A 19,319-nucleotide genomic window follows, 5' to 3' on the forward strand; every position below is an offset into this window, starting at 1 on the left:
AACACTGAATCCCTCCCTCCAAAGTGCCTTGATTTTACTTGCTCCCCCAGGAGGTAAATGCACCAGAAGCGAAGTCTGCTAGAGTTGGAGACGCTCAGAGCCAGGCTGCCTGGGTTGTACCGCAGTTCCGCCACTTAGTGTGCCTTTGGGTCCTGTGGTCCTCGCCCTGCATGGGGTAGCAACAAGCTACACCTTGTGGGAGGGTTGCATTCCTATGTAAAAGCATTGGGAAAGGCTTGGCATAGGGCAGACAAATCAGTTTGTTTTAGCTCTCAGCATCATCGACAACATCACCACTGCCTTTTGGGCCCTATCAGGAAATCTCTAACATTTTGCACCGAGGGGCTCTCAGAACTCTGCTTGAAGCCCCCAGAAAGAGAACACAGTAGTCTGTATAGCATTCTACACCATTGACAGACAGCAACACGCTTCCACCTCTAACTTCTGCTTTGCACACTCTTTCTGATCCCTCTCTCTTCTGCGTAGTTGCCCCACAGATGTCTGGAGATCACTATCCTGACCTACATCCCAAATTCTATCCTCTTTGGGCTCAACATCTACAGATCCTGCACCAAACTGTCACATGACTTGTGTGTCCCATAGCTTTACTCTCATGAGAGGTGGGGCAGGACCGATGGCAGGCAGCACAATGACCTACTTGGAGGGCCCACTTCCAGGGCACTCTATAGTCAAGGTACTGGCCTTGCCCTATAATCCAAATAGATGGAGAAAGAAGTACTCTTTTGATGCTTGATGTTAGTTTCAGCCCATGATGAATTAGTCAACCAGAATCTTTGACGTTGATAAGATTTAGGATGAAGAATTAGTTCAGACAATTTTGATTTTCCCCTAGCTGAATTTTCTCTTAAAAACAAGTAGAACTTGTTTTTGTCTACATTCATGCAGAAAGAATTCTGGGTCTCTGATCTTTGTCTTTCAAATATCAAGAAGGTTATTTATTTATTTATTTATTTATAATGATAAAAGAGTTACTCCACTGCAGAGGTCTACTCTGAGCCCAACAGGCATTTTCCTTTTTATACCACAGGCGATCTCAGACTGGAGGCCACCCTCTCCACATTAGAAAAGAGACCCAGAGGCCCACAGTCTGACCAAGTCAGCAGGGCGTAGCTTCCTTCAAAGCCAACTTTACTTTCCCAATTTGGATCTCAGCCTGATGTCACATTTCTTAGGCTTCTCAAGACAAAAAGGAAAATGAATATTTCTGAACATTTGAAAAGTACAAAAAAAATTTTAAATATATTCTAAGACCAAAATACTACGGATGAGGAAAAGTCAAGCAATGAATTCAAAGAAGGCATTTCAGTACATCTAATAGACATACTCATATCAAAATCTACAAAGACATATTTTAAAAATAAAAACACAACAATAAAATTGGGAAAAATACATGATCGTGGCCAATAAATATCTAGGAAGAGATATCGATCAGGAAATATAAATCAAGACCACAATGAGATACCATCTTATCTCTGCTTGGAAAGATTAAGAAGTCTGGTGACAGCAAGAGCGGAAGGGAATGTAGGTCAGCTGACCCACGTATTGCTGACAGGAGTGTGAACCGCTATGATCACGTGGGCAAAGTAACTGAGGCTATCGTGGGAAGTCAAACACCCGTATCGTAATCCAGCAATGCCATTGCTAGATGGCATCTCTATACCCCAGAGCAGTGGTTCTGAACTGGGGTGATTCAGTCCCCCCAAGAGACATTTGTGAATGGAGATACTTTGAGTTGTCACAGCTGTGGAAGGGGTGCTGTCGTCACCTAGCAGGTAGAGGTCAAGGATGCCGCTAAACATCCTGCAACGTGCAGGACAACAAAGAATTCGATCCAAAATGTCAGCGGTGCCAAGATTGAGAAACCCTCCCTAGAGATACCAAAACACTCATGCACCAAGATAGGAGTCTAAAAATATTCTCAGCAGCACTGCTGGTTATTGCCAAGGAATGGAAACAACCCAAACACTCAGCAAACGCTCACCAACAAGAAAAATGATAAACAGATCAAGGTAGAGTCCAAGCGGTGAAAAATAGATGGCGGTCAGCTTCACGTGATGATACGGATGAACGTTAGATACATCTAATGTGGAGGAAGGATGTGTAAGAAGGACCATACCATAGGATACACTTTCTAAAAGCTCAAAACCACAAAACTGCATAATGGGTTTAGTTAAACAAATGTGTTTGATGACATCATAAAACAACAAACCCGTAAGGATAACGATAAAACATATTTGAGAATGTTGGTTATCCAGGCACAGAGATGAGAAACATGGAAGCACATGGCTAAGTGTAAGGGGAAATTCTCTGTTTTTTGTTTTTTAGCAATACCATATTCTCATTGGTTTTTTTTATACCAATAGGTAAATTTTATATAAAAACAAATGAGGGGGGCCACACATGGACCCACAATGATGATACCCATAAACCAAGGATTATGATTGATCCAACACTGTTCCCCTGGGATTTTTAAAACAGGTTTCTCTCAGAGTAGTTTTAGGGTCACAGCAGATGATACAGAGATTTCCCATAAGCAACGACTATTATTTTCAAAAGCAAAAAGGTCTAACTATGGGATAAGAGTGCTCTCTCCCTTTAGCCAACAATTACTTACTGAGCTTTTATTTTATGCAAGACTCTGGTTCCTGCCCTTGGAGTTTATAGGCCTGTGGGGGGGCAGGTCATTGTATGACTAATTGTGTCAGGAAGTATTCAGCTGGGGAGTGGAGGACTGACTGGTCTGGAAAGCAAGACTTCCACACAGTTGTGCTAATGGAGCAGAACTCAGAAGGCTGAGGAGGAACTGCCCAGAGGAGAAGATGAGCGTTTGCACATGACATTGCCCTATTCAAACCTTAGGATTCAATCCAATTTGCCCAGCTAATGCTTTAAGGCCCTCTACCATCTCTCTGACTTCACCTTTCATTATCCCTTCGTAATCTCCCTCTCCTGGTCTTAATCGGTCTATCGATCTATCCGCCCAAAGCCTGGCTTATTCTGCAGGTCTCTCCGCAAAAGACATTTCCCTGCCTGGAGTGACTCCTCCAGCTGTCTCTCCAGCAGACCCAGTGCCCAGGGACACCCAGTAAATAGCTGCTGACCATTGAAGTCCTTTGGCACTGTGGACCTAGTGTGATACTCAGCGCAGAAGCACCTTCTAAGGGTGGTCAAAGAAGAAGCCTGGCAAGAACTGAGACAGGGCCTTAGAGACCTCCCCATGCTGAGATAAGAAAGATGAGGTCCAGAGAAGGCAAGATCACACAACCTGCCAGACAGAACCCTGCTCTCCTGATAGCCAGGCTAGTGTCCTTTTTACCACCAGCCTACCCCAGGAGACCAAAATCTAAACTGGTTTTATCGCTCTGTCATCACTGCACCGTCCTTCTATGCAATGATCTCCTGCACTGTGCCTCTCAATCCTCCCCCCGCGCAGCACAGACAGTATGATACACAACACACTGGAAGAATGGATGAAGCTGCTCACGGTCCCAGTTATCCCAGACCTGCTGGAGTACCTTGAGGAGCTCAACGTCTTGACCTAAGTATGACACTTGACATTGGTATGACATTTGTGGCAATTAATAGGAAAGCTTTGTCTTAAGGTTTAGATAAAATGCATACATTTTTACATGCTCCATTGAGTTCTGTAAAATGTGCATGACATCAAAATTAGATGAAAAAATATTTCATGGAAATGTTTTGTTAAATTTATGACAGAGAAAGCATCCCCTTGGCTCCGTTTGCATCAGTGTTAACGAATACTTAAACCCCTTCGGATTTGGCTTCGCAGTGACTCACACTTTCTGTTAACTTCAAGACTGTTTCTAGGTTGCCAAGGGCCAAGATGAGATGTGAAAACTTCTAATTAGTGATCTTAATCAGTTAAGACATATATCTGACAAATGAAGCAGTGATTTCATTCAAAAACAGTTTTATTGTCCACCAAATTTTTTTTTTAATTTCCCTTAAAAGATTTTTTGCCAGCCAAGAGAATGAAAAGACATTTAACTGAGCCCAGCTGTTGCTCTGATGTTTCCATGGTGAGAACCCAAAGTTAGACAGGAAAGTATTTATTGTCCCTGTAGCATGCAAAGTTTAGAAGGAATATAAAGCATGGGTCATGGATACCGAATATATTTAAGAGCTGAACTACTGGCCGGAATCTTAATGCATAAGCCATTATTTTGTTACTCTGTTTTAGAAGAAAATACTAATGGGTCCAACACACTCTTTCTGCTGAAAACATGGAGTAGTTGAATTCAAATTCAAACAGAATTTGAATCTACACAGTATAAACAGCAATAGGAAAAGATACATTAGCTAGGTTGTAGCTAATTCAGGTGTAAAGGTAATTCAGGTGGCAAGCAAATCAGTCTAATATTAACTACAGACAGTAGTGAGGTATCTCACTACTTTGTGTGTACTTTGATTTTGCGTTTAAAAAAAACTTTATTCTAAGCCACAGCTTCTAGTAAATTGTGTTAAGGGTCCCTTAGAGATCTAGGTGAGTAGTGAAACTAGGATAAAGAGAGACTGGAGTTCTCTATGAACTTGTAGAAATGGAAGGGATGCCAAGCCTCAGGCTGAGGTTTCAAGATAGTGGCCTCCAGAGGTGAAAACAGCCCTGCCTTGGGTCTGGCTTGGCTTCCTCCTTACCTACTCATATAATAAAGTGCAACAGGAGGATGGGGGCTTCCAGCTCTGGTGTTCTGTGACAGCTTAAGACACAAAATTGTGTGGGCATTAGACAAGTTCTCCCACTTCCAGAATTTGCAACTACTAGTCTAATCCATGTTTACTGGTCAAGCTTAATTTTAAATGTTTCATTTAACAGCCCCTCCTATACACATCTGTTTTTCACTGATGGGAAGAGAAGTATACTAGAGAGTGAAAAACTTTAGTTATACAGCAGAGAAACAGGCTATGTGTGTCTTTAAGAGCCAGATATCGAATGTAACCACCATGAGGAACCCGGCGTGTTTCAGAGTCTGTGTGTAGTAATACCTTTCTACCTCATGACTCAGTTTGCTTCTAGAATTCTAATTGTCCTTGCACATGCTTTAGACGTGAACCCACCAGAGTCAACTTTTAATATGGTAATAAAGTACAGAAAATTAACAGCTGGAGATAAACCTCAAATCTTATATTTCATCCAGGGTTTTTCTCCACAACCTCATTTTCTATTTTCTACCCCCTCAAGTCACGCCTCCAAATTACCAATAGTAACCACACGGACTTGTGTGGGAGGCATTTGCTTTCTACTTCGTTGGCCATCTGCTGGTGAAAATGCCGAAGAAGAATGAATTGTTTTAAAAGGAGATAATAGGAAGAGAAAAAAAAGCAGCAAGGGGCCAGAATTGCCTACAAGGTCTATCACCAAAGGAACTGCACACAGGCCTCCAGTCCACGTGCTGCCCTACAAAGTCACACAGTCCCCACTGTGTCCCGGTGTGGGACTCAGCCTGGTCCAAGAGGGTGGGCCTGGGATATCTAGCAGTGAGGACTACTGATTATTTCTCCAGTGTGGGCCTCAAGTTCTCCATGGCCTAGAGCAACCTCCCGCTTAGTGATCCTCACCCTTGAGATACGGGATTTTATAATGTTAATGCTCAGGTCCTACCTTTAGAAACTGTATTCCATCATTTTGAGGTGTAGACTGATCTCAGGTTATTTTCAGTGCTCCACAGGGTTGAGAACCAATGCCCAAGTCCAAGGTACCAATGTTTATAGGTAGTTCTACATCAAAAGCTACACCCCCAGCATCCCAGTGTCCACTTCTCCTCACCTCCAATCTGATCCCCACCAGGAAGACAGGCATCTCCTCAGAGGTGCATGGCTAATCTTACACAGCAAATAACCACTGGACTCCATGCTCTGGTTTTCAAGGTCCTGCAGGACATAACCTGTTTGCTGTGCAACCTCATCTTGTCTCCGTGGCACCTGTGTCCCCAGTCTACGATTTACAACCCTATCTCTTGAGACCCCTCTTTGTTACCTGGGGGCATCAAGCCCTTCCCCCCCTTTGCCACGGAACGTGGCATTCCCTCAGCCCAGGGAGTTCGTCTCGTCTTTCAAAATTCAGGCCAACTGCTTGAGGAGTCATCTTGGACCACTGCCATCCCACTATCCTTTTTTCTAAAGAACCTTTTAAAAATGAATATGTAATTACAGGAATACATCCTTCCTTCAAAAAAGTTTAAGACTACCGATAAAAGTTAAGTTCCCTTTGATCAGAGATTACCACTGCTACAACACATCAGGTGGGTAAATTTCCAGATTAAAAGAAAATTGAAGCCTGTGTTATCCTATAATCTTTTTATACAGCAACTGACACAGCAAGAATGTCAGTGCTTCTGGTAGGCTACATTTCTTATAACTGCCAGTTGCATTCCATAAGACGCCTATTCCGTGTTTTCCTTCGATAGCCACTCCCCAGCTCTCCGCTCTTTTAAATAATAGTGTAATGAAATCCCTGCCCATAGCTTTGTGCCCTTCTGCAAGTTCTCCTCAAGGGTGTATCCTTCTATCCCTATTACCCTCCACCACACAGCCCTGTTTCCTTCCCTCAAAAGCCCTCTTCCCACTACACACATTCATTGCTGCGCTGTTTGTATGCTCAGTGTTTGAGGCTTCGTACAGCTCATGTTCCCCGTTGTACCTCAGAAGCAACAATGTGGCAAATACAGGAATATAGGAGCTGGAAAAATAACGAAGGCATTAATAGGATTTTGCTTTCCTTCTGCCACTACCTCAAAGCAGTCAGCCTAATACCAAGGCTCATAAAATGTTGACATTGATAAGTCCATCCAGGTGAAGTCCCTCTGAAATGAGATGCTCAGGCCTGGGGCTCCCCAGGGGTTTGCTTCCCTGGGGACAAACCCTCTTCCAGGGGTTTGCTCACTGACTGACAGACACGACCTATCCATGTGAACCCAAGCCCCAGCCATGTTTTTTACAAATACAAGGTACCTCATCTTTGCTTCCCTCCTCCCATTCTACGATCAAAATTATTTACCTTTCTATTTCAAAGGCAACTTTACAAAGCTTGACACTGGTTAAAAAAAAAGAAAAAAAATATGTTTTCCAGTATCTTCCCAAGAAGGTACTGTTTTCCAGTACCTTCCCAAGGCCAGTAAGTCAGTATTGGTTTCCGCCTGGAAGCCTGCTGCTGACACGGGTCACCACACCCTCTGTTCCCCTCATAACCTGTCCCGTCCAACACCTTGACCGGACGGATGCCTGCACATGGCAGGCTCTGACCTGCCCACCTCCTTATGGGGACGCATCTCTAGCCATTTCTAATCTCATGTTTATAAAACCAGAACCACATATTTGTGGGGGCACCAAACCTCTCAGGAATGACATTATTTCTCTGGGGCGATGTGACTATCAAAGTTGAGTATTCCTAAAGTGTGGCGTAAGTACCTCTGGATTCCTGAGCTCTCCTAGAAGTACGCTCTATCACAGTCATCAAACGGGATGTAGGCTGCAGATACTTGTCTCGGATGTGCCCGGTGTCCTTGAATTCTCCAGAGCACTCTCCAAGGGCAAGGCTGGCTTCCTTCTTGGCTGGGCTCTGCCTCTGCTCCGAGGAAAGCGGGATCCACTGGGGTGGAGGTGGGTGCCCGCGCTCACTCATTAATTCTGCTTACTTAATATAATCTCTGTGGGGCATTCTCACGCTAAGCGCTTTACTTGGTTTACTCCTTGAATTCTCCCACGAGCTGCGGAGGTTAGTACTAGTATTACTCCACTCACTGATGAGGAGCTGAGGCACAGAGTGGTTAAGGATTTTCCCTGGAGTCACACAGCTAAAACTCAAGCCGGGATCTGAATCCAAGTAGTCCAGCTCTAGCACCCAAGCTCCTCACCACTGTGCTATGCTACCTCTTCTGTGATCATTTCTCTGCGGGGTTGGTGGGAGGGTAAGACTTTTCTACGGAAGGACTGGAAGAAGCCATTAATCCTTCCTTCTTCCAGATTCTTTCCTGAACATCAATGTCTCTTCTCACTGCATTCACGTGCACAGGGAGTCTCCTTTCGCTCATCCCATCAAGGCCCCATCCCACCAGGAGGAGACACAGTGCAGGGCACCATGAGACGTATTTGAAGCACTGCTGTAGTCCATGTTAATTCTAGTCAGTTTCTGAACCAAACACATAACCTCACTCAGAAATAAAGATTTTTTTCAATGTGAATCTGAGCTTCTGTGACCATGGTCAGTGTGGTAAGCACATGCTGTGAGATACCAATGCCATCAGCCCCGTCTCTCCTCCCTCTCTTTGGGCCTGTCCCCTCCAATTTCCAAAAGGCTCCTTTGCAAAATGCTTCAGCAGCTGCACCTCTGGCCACTCTTTCTTTTTTCACCAGGTCAGAGTCAGCCTCTTCAACCTACATTTTTGGGGTTTTAGTTCCCTGTTCATTCAACCTTTATGAGTGAAGAGTTACCACCAAGCTTCCTCTGCAGACCCTTGTCAAGCAAAGGTAATCACATTCCTCCTTGCATGACTGGATCCAAACAGCTCACTCAGTAATCATCAGAAAGCCTCTGCTCCACTTCCAAAGGCATCCTGGGAATCGCATGAGACAGAGAGAGAGAGAGGCTCACGTCCTGAAGGACCACCCACGCCCTCACCCGCACAGACTACCAAGGAAAATCAAACTTCTCAGGAAGGGTTTTGAACATTCACAACATGGAGGGGAAGGTGCACCTTATAGGAAATGTGGGGTTTGCACAGCACAAGGGAGAGCAGGTTGGATGCTGCAAGAAAATTCCCAGAGCAGGTCAAAGATTTAATGGGAAATAAGAACCTTTCCTTCTCTTTAAAATGTGCTCACTATGGCTCTCCCAGTAAAGGCTGTCTCTTCCTGAAACATCACACCAAGGCGGGCCACTCTGGCTTGAAAAATATTCACACTTGAAGACAATCGATTTCAAGGTTCATTGAGTTGGCAAGAAAGTGAGCTTCTCGGTTCCAGCACTTCACAAGATGACAAGACCACACGTTGGTTTCCACAGCTTTATCCAGTTGCTGCTCCTCTCACTTGCTTTCTCCCCAGGTTATGGCATTTAAGCCTAGACTTCAACCATCACCTACATGTACCTGAGTTCCAGAAACATCTATATAGCTGGCTAGGGGAAGTTGTACTTGTGATCCACTAACACTCACAATTAATGCCCAAAGCCCGCAAAGTGGCCTGAGAGCCATCCCATGCTGCTGGGCTAATGGCTGCCTGGGCATCACCCAGACTCCTTTTTCTCACCATAAAATCCAGTCACCATCCTCCAGATAATGCCCTCCCTGTCTCCTTAGTGGCTCGTACTCACCACGGCCACGGCCTGAGTCAGGCTCTTTCCCGGACTGTTGCCACCTGCTCTCCGCTCTTCCAAACACACCCCTGCTCACACCTCACTTAAAAATTCACCGGTAGGGGCGCCTGGGTGGCTCAGTGGGTTAAAGCCTCTGCCTTCAGCTCAGGTCATGATCCCAGGGTCCTGGGATCAAGCCCCGCATCGGGCTCTCTGCTCAGCGGGGAGCCTGCTTCCTCCTTCTCTCTCTCTGCCTGCCTCTCGGTCTACTTGTAATCTCTGCCTGTCAAATAAATAAATAAAATCTTTAAAAAAAAAAAAAAATTCACCGGTAGCTTTGCTCAGTTTAAAGGAGAAAATTTTGCCAATTTCTTCAGAACCCAGAAAGATTCCCAAATCCAATCCGGCAAAGCTCCAAATGTATACAAACGTCAGTTGAATCAGTACATTGTGCGCAGGAATATAACACAGTAGCTCAGTGATTCTTCACTTTAAAAAAAGCAACAAAGTTCAAACCCCCAAGAAATCTGCAATCTAGTCACAGCCACATTTTGAGAAAACAGGGATCCTGCCCCAGAAATCAGAAGGAGTTTTACAAAACCTCCTCTTCCTCAGGCCTCGGTGTCTCTGCCTTTTCTAGGCTCTACCGGTATCAAGCTCACTCCCCCTTGCCCCCCGCCCCCAGCACTCTCCCCTCTTGTCAGCCCCTTACCGGCAATACTCAGGAAACCAGAAAGAGCCTCTTAGGCACCAGACGGTAACTCTGAATCCCTGGCTGGCTTTCAGTCACACTTACCTCACAAGGTCACATCCCTTGTCGGCAAATCCCATTTAGAACAAATCATTTGCCGTGAGACGCATCTTCCCAGGTAGCCACTTGCCGCACACGGCACCAGCTGGGTTGTTAACCTGGCTGTTGTGTAATCCTCTAGCATGTTTATGCCAGGGCACAAAATCTTGTCTCCAGCTCGCATCCGTATTTATTTAACAATTACCTTCTTTAATAGAACAAAACCCAGGAAAGCTCCAGGGCATGGAGTGACGGTAGGAACAACAGTGAGCTAAGCACACGTCGGTGCTGCCTCTCTTAAATCACCCACCACCCTATTAAAGCAGCAGCATCATCCTGAGTTTACAGGGGAGAAGATGGAGGCCAAGCCTGGCAAGGAGGCACAGTTCACCGCTGGGAAGACCGACCCTGTGCTCTGAGTCACCTCAGCTGCTGCTCCCTCACTGCCCTTGGTCAAACCCTCCTCCCGGAACCAGGACCGAGCAAGTCACTGAGTTGCAGATCTCATGGCTCAGCACCAATGACCCAACACCTACTCGTCTTACGCTCTTTGTCTGTCAATCCACTGCTCACTGCTAACTGTTTCTGAGCAAGAGAGAGCTAGGACTAGTCTGCAGTTTCTGTCACAGACCCTGCAACTAATCGGCCGAGAATTCTGTGACCTCTGGCCATAGAGTCCTGTAGACAAGGTGTGAGACAGACCAGAGAGTGAGGCACTGCCCTAGAACTGGGCATCCAAACACGCCTCTTCCCATCAAAATATGGGAAGATGAGCTCACCCGCCCTGCTAATGTTTCCATAATTAGGCTCCCCTTTGCCCACTGGTTCCTGTGGCTGGTGGAAAGGAGCCAACACACCTTCCTACTTCTGCAGGAAAATGGAAAACAACTCCCTCTCCAATTGCCTCCCTCCTGCTCCCTCTCCAAGGCTCAGGCTCAAGGTTTGGCTCCTACCACCTACCAGGCCACTAACTGATACATACCAGGCATGAGCCCCGAAAAGGTGAGGACAGCCCAGCCTCTGATCATTGTTAACTGTGGCTTCCTCTCAACCAGATAAATTTCTGTTCCTATACCTTCCTTCCCTCCTTCCTCTATTTAAGATAGTTGTTATGCTTAGTTATGAAACTCAAGGAAGCCTCGTTCCAGTGTTGAAACTCTTGCTCTGAACATTTTCAGAACTCCTTAGGAATCGTCTTCAGTGCCAGTGTTTCAAAAGAACAAGCAAATCAGTGTGATTATCTCAAGATCAAAATCTAACAGTGACGATAAACAATACAGCTCATTAAGATTCCCAAGTCACAGTAAATATTTGCTCTGAATTTTTGCTTGTTCAGCAAATCTGATTCATCCTCAAAACAGTTGTTACTGTTGAACACGTTCTATAGGTTCAGAGCATGGTCCCAGGGCACTCTGGTTCTGAGCACACGCTCTGGGCTCGTAATGAATGGATTCCAACTCAGTCGTGTCACCCAACACCTGTGAGATCTGCCCACTCTTCAACCTCTGTGCCTCAGTTTCCTCACCTGTAAAGAGGGGAAGGGTCTACCACTCTCTTCATATAATTTATAATATGTGCAAACTGCTCAGCACGAGAGCGAGCACAAAGTCAATGCTCCTCACGTGCTGTTCCTGGGGTCACGACGCATCTAGATGGTGAAGGAGAAAAGAGCCAAGCATCCTTCCCAGACAAAGTGGAGGCTGGTTAGGAGGAGGATCCACTCTCCTGAATAAGCATGCCGCCTTAAAGCTGCATAGGAAGAAACTAACGAACTGGACCCCCTAACAATATGTTTTATGTAGGCACCAAGAGACATCAGAAGTGAAAATATATTAATAGAAAAGGTAAAAATATTTGTGACATAGTGGTCAGAAATTATTGTCTATAATGTGTCAAGGATGCTTACCTTCTATCTGCTTTTTATTTGAATATTTCCATATTAAAATAGAGTAGCTGCTCATTAAAACGAATAAACAATTTAGGAGACAAATGAGCCAAGGATACAAACAGGCAACACTCAGGTAATTTCAACAGCCAGTTGAAGCAATTAAAGATGAACCACCTCAATAGTAGTCAAAAAGTGCACAGTGAGGGGCGCCAGGGTGATTCAGTGGGTTAAGCCTCTGCCTTTGGCTCAGGTCATGGTCTCAGGGTCCTGGGATCGAGTCCCACATCAGGCTCTCTCCTCAGCAGGGAGCCTGCTTCCCCCTCTCTCTCTGCCTGCCTCTCTGCCTAATTGTGATCTAACTCTCTGTCAAATAAATAAATAAAATCTTTTTTAAAAAAAAGTGCACAGTGAATTGCTGAGGCAATTTACTTTCCAGAAACGTTGAACTTCTGAACAACTCCTCAAACATCCAGTGCTGATGATGGTGTGAGAAAATGTTCAGTCACGTGCAGAGGGTGGGACAGCAAAGTGGTGTCACCTTTTTGAAGGCCAGCGGTATGACATCAATAGTAAAAATGTCAGGTCCTTTGATCTAGAATCTCACCCTTAAGAATCAGTCCTGGGGCGCCTGGGTGGCTCAGTGGGTTAAAGCCTCTGCCTTCGGCTCAGGTCATGATCCCAGTGTCCTGGGATCGAGTCCCGCATCGGGCTCTCTGCTCAGCAGGGAGTCTGCTTCCTCCTCTCTGCCTGCCTCTCTGCCTACTTGTAATCTCTGCCTGTCAAATAAATAAATAAAATCTTAAAAAAAAAAAAAAGAATCAGTCCTAAAAGAAAGCCAACGTATGTGTATAAACACATGTGTGTGTGCTTATTCCCAAAAGTTTAGTACTAGGAAAAAAATTGGTATCAAGACATAGCAAACTGAGTGAAGGCATCCTGTTTTTATAGTATACCCATATAACGGAACACTAAAGCAATAACTTTTCTAAATGTGCTGACATAAAAATCTGGAAGTGGTAATATAAAAAGATGGCAATGTATATTTGATAGTTGCTTATTAACTGCCAAGTACCAAGGATATTTGTTTTATTTCTATGGAATCACAGGAAATAAAAAAAAGTAGTTGAATAAAATGGTGAAGGACAGGGACTCTAGAGACAGACCCCTTGAACTCTAAAACCAGTTCCACCATGAACTCTAAAATCAGTGCCACTGGCTGTGAGACTCTGGACAGTTCCTTTAACTCTCTGTCTCAGTTTCTCCTCCTGCCATGTGGAGATCCTAACAGCACCTAGCTCGTGGAGTAACGGTGAAAATGCGCTTAGTACCCTAAAGCTCCCAGCATACAGCCTGGCAGATAAGCAGGTGCCCAGGGAAGGTGAGCTACTGTCACATCTGTTAATTGCCATTACAGTCCCCCTTTGTACCTATGGTCCAACTAGGTCTGTTTTACACTGCATAGCCGATACTGCATCTTTACATGCTACATCATTTTTACTGGAAATCAGAGTGGCTATGTAGTCAGTGCCCCCTAGGTGCCAGGGGCCATATCTAAGTTGACACATGGCTGTTAGTGGTGGAGCCAAGCACCTGCTCCTGAGGGTCGGTACTCCCATCCTAGGTGGGGATGGGGGTGACTTGAGCGGACTGAGTGCTTCTCTGCCCTTCAGGAGCCGCAGTCTGTTCCCTGCCAGCAGGTTCAGACTGAGCTCCCGATGCAAGGGTCCACACTCCATCTCCACACTGTACCAGCCTGACTCCTCCTCCCTGAAGTGCAGGTGGCCTGTAGCCCATGTGGGCACGGTCCCCCTCCGTTTCGCATGTTCTGGAACCTGCCAGAGCCAGGCCACATCATGTCCCTGCAGCTTGCGGATCAGGTATATATTCAGTCAAACTACCATGTCTGGTCCCTCCAGCAGTGAGCTCAAGGCCTTGACCCCAACCCTAATCTCCCCCGTGGGCCTGCTGACTTTCTTATCACTTCCAATCTATTAGAATGGGTACTCTGGTGCAACATATATTAAGACTTGGGGGGTTTTTTCCCCTTATTTTTACCTCTCATCTAACTTACCTAACAAAGGAGCAATTCTTGAATTAATTTTTTTCCTTTCTTGACCACTAGTCGATAATACCACCAGCCAAGAGGTGTGTGCCAACCACCTTCCCCGTACTGAGTCCTCAGCCCCATTCGAACCTCTGGGAGCACTGGGTAGTCACAGCGACCCCAGGGAGCTTGTCCTGTGTTTCTATTCCCCCAAACAGATTCCTGAGCCTGGCTGCAGAACAGCACGGCTTCCATGATAGAATCATGTAGAATCATGGCTCGATCTTGCCGCTTTGTAATACAGCTTGCATCACATGCCATTTTATCAATTTGGGGGAATGTGACAGATATGAAGCTGATCGAAACCAGGTTTACTGGGCATCTGGATGACTGAGAAAATCATGAGGTCGAGTCAAACCTTTGGTTGCCCCAGAGGGTTCAGCATACTCCCTAAGAGTTTGAAGTGTAAAACTTTGCTAAATGAGTTAAAACAAAAATGAGCAAAAAAGGGGCTCTACTTTCCGTACGGTAGCCAAGAAATCTGAGAATTCTATTCCCTGAATAAAGTCAACTCTGACCCATGCACATAAATGTTTGAAGGAAAATCCACCGAGCTCCATGTGCTTCTAAGGAAGACACCCCCTCCTTCCAATGGTCAACAGGTACCCTACCTTGGCATCATCCCAAGGAGGAATGGAAAATTACAACAAATGACTTGCTATCTTTTAAGGTGGGGTTTCTCAGATTCAGCGCTACTGATATTTTGGACAGATAATTCTTGGCTGCAGAGGGCTGTCCTGTGCCTTGCAGAATGTTTGGTAACACCCCTGGACTCTACCCACCAGGTGCCGATAGCACTCCGTGTGCCAAATATGGAAACCAAACATGGGTCTAGACACAGCCAGATGTCCTGAGGGACGAAACCACAACCATAATGGAACACGGGGACTGATTCTAGGCTGTTTCCACGTCCTGGAGCAGCCCCACCTTTCCTGGACTTAGAGCCAGATCCCCTTCTCCTCGCTGGCTCTGCTTGGCCCCTCATCTAACTCATCTCCTGCCTTTTCCAATCCCCTCAGCCATCCACGGTGCCTTGAGAACTTAGGAGCAGCACTCAGCAAAATCCCCGATAGTCTCAATGTCTTCATGGACTATTCCTTGCTCCCAACCTGAACTTAGCACGTTGTTCCCTACAGTCCTCTCCTACGGCATGATGGGCTCTTCCCTCACACCCCACAGACCCCTCTTTGCCTATTCCAGATATTTCCCTCCCAATCTCCCTCTAGAAACCCAGCGCCTCAAAACAGAGGCTAGCCAAAGGATAGCGTGGCGGCCACATCGGGCTTACTGCCTATTTTTATAGAGTCTTTCTGCTAAGGATAGTTTTCAGATTTTTAAATGGTTGAAACCCAAACCAGAAGAATATTTCATGACGTGGAAAATTCCAGTCTCGGTGTCCTTATACAAGTAAGCTCATCTGTTCACCTGTCTCTGGCTGCTTTTAGAAAGGCAGAATGCCACTGAATGTTGCAACACAGAAGGTCTGACCTGAAAAGCTTAACCTATGTACTACCTGGCCCCTGACAGAGAAAGCTTCCAGCCCCTGCCTTTGGGGCACATGGCAGCCTTCTGTGCCATCAGCTTCCAGCTGGTTGTCATCATCAACTACCTGCCAGGTCACTCTTCCATGTGTATTAAAATATACACAGGGCTGAAGGCTGGATGACACAACTGTTAACGTTAGTGACTGAATCAAGGTCAAAATTACCTCCGTGAGTTGGAAGGTTGTGTGGAAATCAGCAGGATGAAAGATTTTATATTATTAAGTCACATGCAATGTTCATTATCAGACTGACATACAGAGCAGGAAGAAGCCCTGGTGTGTGCTGACAGAGGGAAGAACCAGGATGAACAGGGAAACACTATGGGGAAATTTCATCCATGTAACAGAGTATCAAGCAATAATAGACCTAGAATATTGTGGAGTGCATTTAGATCAGAAGACCCTCCTTACAAACAGAAAGTTCAGGGATAGAATGGGGTGCCCTAGAGAGGAGATGGTCTGAGCCCTAGAAGTTCATAGGAAGGTCTCCTGCTCTAGGCTGTAAGACTTTTTTCTCCTAAGATTATATACTTGTAATTTAAACCAGAAATACTGGTTCTTTTGCTGATTTGAGGCTAAAAATAATTTTTTTTTGGGTAAAAAATGAAAGCACCAACATTTTTCTTCCTTCCAGGGCAAAGACAGAAGTACAAAGATGAAGTTTTGTTTGTTTTGTTTTGTTTTTAGAAAGAATGAGAGAGCACACACAAGCACAGGAGGTACGAAGCAAGGGGCAGAGGGAGAGAGAGAATCTGAAGCAGGCTCCATGCCCAGCACAGAGCCCAATGCAAGGGCTCAATCTCGCAACCCTGAGATCATGACCTGAGATGAAAATTAAGAGTCAGGTGCTTAACTGACTGAGTTACTCAGGTGCCCCTTAAAGTATCTTTTGTGACTACATATGCCATGATGAACTTTATCTTTACACTTACATTTTGGATTTCATTTTTGGAGCACCTGGGTGGCTCAGTGGGTTAAGCATGTGACTCTTGATTTCGGCTCAGGTCATGATCTCAGGGTTGTGAGTTAGAGCCCGTGGACTCCACATTGGGCATGGAGCCTGCTTAAGATTCTCTCTCTCCTTCTTCCTCTGTCCCTTCCCCCACCCCCCACTACCCCTCGCACTAATGTGCTCTCTTTCAAAGAAAAAAAAAAGATGCTTTTAGGTGACAGATGACCCATAACCATAAACTTATCCCTTATTTGATAAAGGCTGAGTGTAGAGTTCTATTTCTTAAGAAACCAAAGCAAACCAATCTGTGCTTTGAGTCTTAGTCCTTACTGGAATAAAGCACAGAGCCCAGCAGGCTTACCTCATAAGGAGACTTTGAAATTTTCTCCTTTTCATCTCTAAGAATTTTTATATTTACGTCAAAAAAATATATCTACATAGTATGTAAATAAAATTTCTTCTCATTCAGTGACTAGGGTTAGAGATGGTGGGTTGGGAAGTGATTCTGCGTGATTTTGGACACTGAAAGGCAAGGGCCAAAGACTTGGGTTTAACCCACAACTCAGCGCCTTAGTTCTGGGCTCATCACAAGGCACGAAGCCTCTGTCTTCTCACTTGTAAAATGAGGATGAAAATGCTTGTCCTGCTAGACCTTACAGAGGACCACCGTGAGAATTTTGTATGACATTAAAGGACCACTTTAGTGGAGAATACCATACGCATTTTAGGGAGAACATGAATCTCTAACCTCTGACATGTTCCTATCATCTTCCTTTCAGAGCTGCTGGCACTAGTTGGGTCAGAATTATAAAATCCAGTCTAAAATTCCTATGTGCCATATGCAAGGCATGTTGCTACAAGTCAGCAGGGAGCAGGGCCAGAATGCTCCCATAGATGAAGAGCGGTCTAGGTCAGGCACGCTTCTGTGTCTTTCAAGGTCTGTGGGTTGTCTGACACAATGAACTACTTGATTCTAACGTACCATTTGGAGGCACAGATGTGGAGCAGGTGACTAAGCTATGCACGCTGGGATCATTTCCCATTCGGCTTCTCGTCACCCTTTCTTTCCATCCCACTCCCACCGCTGCCAAAACTGTACTGTTGTTTTGGGGCCAGAGGGCAAAATCCCTCCAACAGGCTTCATGGATAAAGCCACCTCATAATCAATCTGTACAATGTTATCTGTCTTTACAAACGGGAAAGTGTGTTCTTCTCAAATAAATGCTATAAATTTACGTCAATGTACTCATTTCAGTAAAACGAAAATGCAGTCCTACTTGAAAAGAATGAGACAAGAAGAGTGCAAACTGTCATGAGTAACTTCCCGTGCCAGATCCCGCCAAGCCCCGCACCTTGAAACTGTCAGCTATGCCCAAGATGGTCCACTCCGCTGCTGCCGTCCTTGCCAACTTGTCACAAGGCATGGCTGCCTGAGCTTACAACATGGGCACCTTTGACAGGCATAACAGCAAGAAACAGACCAGGAATCTACACGATACAAGTCGGACAGAACAAGAGAACACCAAGTGCTGTGGATAAGGGCTCCAGAGGACTGTGCTCAGCATCTGGGCTGGGTTTACATATAGATTTTCAGCCCACTGTACACACTTCTCTCCATGTTAATTTCCGAAGCCACGAGCTAGCAGCAGTGCTGAAGAGAACATTACATGGTCTTTGAGCACTAAGTTTCTTGAAGATCATAGACGACAAGGGGCAACAACGTTCGTGGCCGACCTTCTCATTCCTCAGTCTCTTTAGAAGTTTTCATCTTCCTTCCATTATAATAGAGCTTGTTCTACACAAACCCTTAGAACAATCTGTAGATGAATAGTTATGTGCTAGAGAAGAGTGTCCATACGGATGGGCTTGCACATCACTCTCGGACTCAGGCCCTCCTCCCCTTCTGTAACAGGAGGTACCCCAAGGCATGGTCAGCTCATCCTCCAGGGATCCTATGAGTACCAGACTGCTTGGGGCATCTCTCAAGACGAGGGTGGGTGTTCCCTTAGGAAGGGACATAACTTGATCACTCTCTTAAGAGCACCTAACTTATTCTGAGTTATTTTCTACTTCAGGCAGCCTCATGACCTACATGTGGCTCCCACGTGGATTTCCATGATGACAGAAAATGCTGCAGCTAAATGATGTAAGCGGAGCTCGCATGTGCCAGCAGCAGGAGGGGACGCACTGGCAAACCAGTGTAGCAGGCCGTCCAGGTGGACCTGGCTGGCATGGACCGGTCCAAAGAGCTCTATCATCCTCGTGAACGGACAGCATTCACTCGGGAAGACAGCAGTGGATCAGACCCCAGAAAAGCATGTCCATCCACTTGGCTGCCCCTCTGCTTTATAGAACCATTTCTAAGTTCCTATAGATTTTGTCAAAATTTATTACTTTGTGTGTGTGTGTGTGTGTGTGTGTATGTATATATATATATATACATATACATATGTATATATATACGTATATATATATAATTTCTCATGAGATCATCAACCTTTCTATACATATATATATATATATATATATATAAAATTTCTCATGAGATCATCAACCTTTCTATTCCTTCCTATCTACCTTCCTCATTCTTACTTTCTCCCAGCCCAGATGTGAGCCTGAGAAGGGCAGAGAGCATACCTTATGTCTCCACTGTATCAGAAAGCCCTGGCTTATAACAGATATGCAATAAAAGTGTTTGCTAAATGATTAAA

General features: G+C 45.2%; 1 protein-coding gene across 10 annotated transcripts in view; it reads right to left on the reverse strand.

The window, feature by feature from the left end:
* FHOD3 (formin homology 2 domain containing 3) overlaps positions 1–19,319 on the reverse strand; it is a 461,736-nt gene that overhangs the window by 125,391 nt on the left and 317,026 nt on the right. The window lies entirely within an intron of this gene.

Source organism: Mustela erminea, chromosome 13, assembly GCF_009829155.1.
Source record: "Mustela erminea isolate mMusErm1 chromosome 13, mMusErm1.Pri, whole genome shotgun sequence".
In the NCBI taxonomy this organism is placed as follows: Eukaryota; Metazoa; Chordata; class Mammalia; order Carnivora; family Mustelidae; genus Mustela; species Mustela erminea.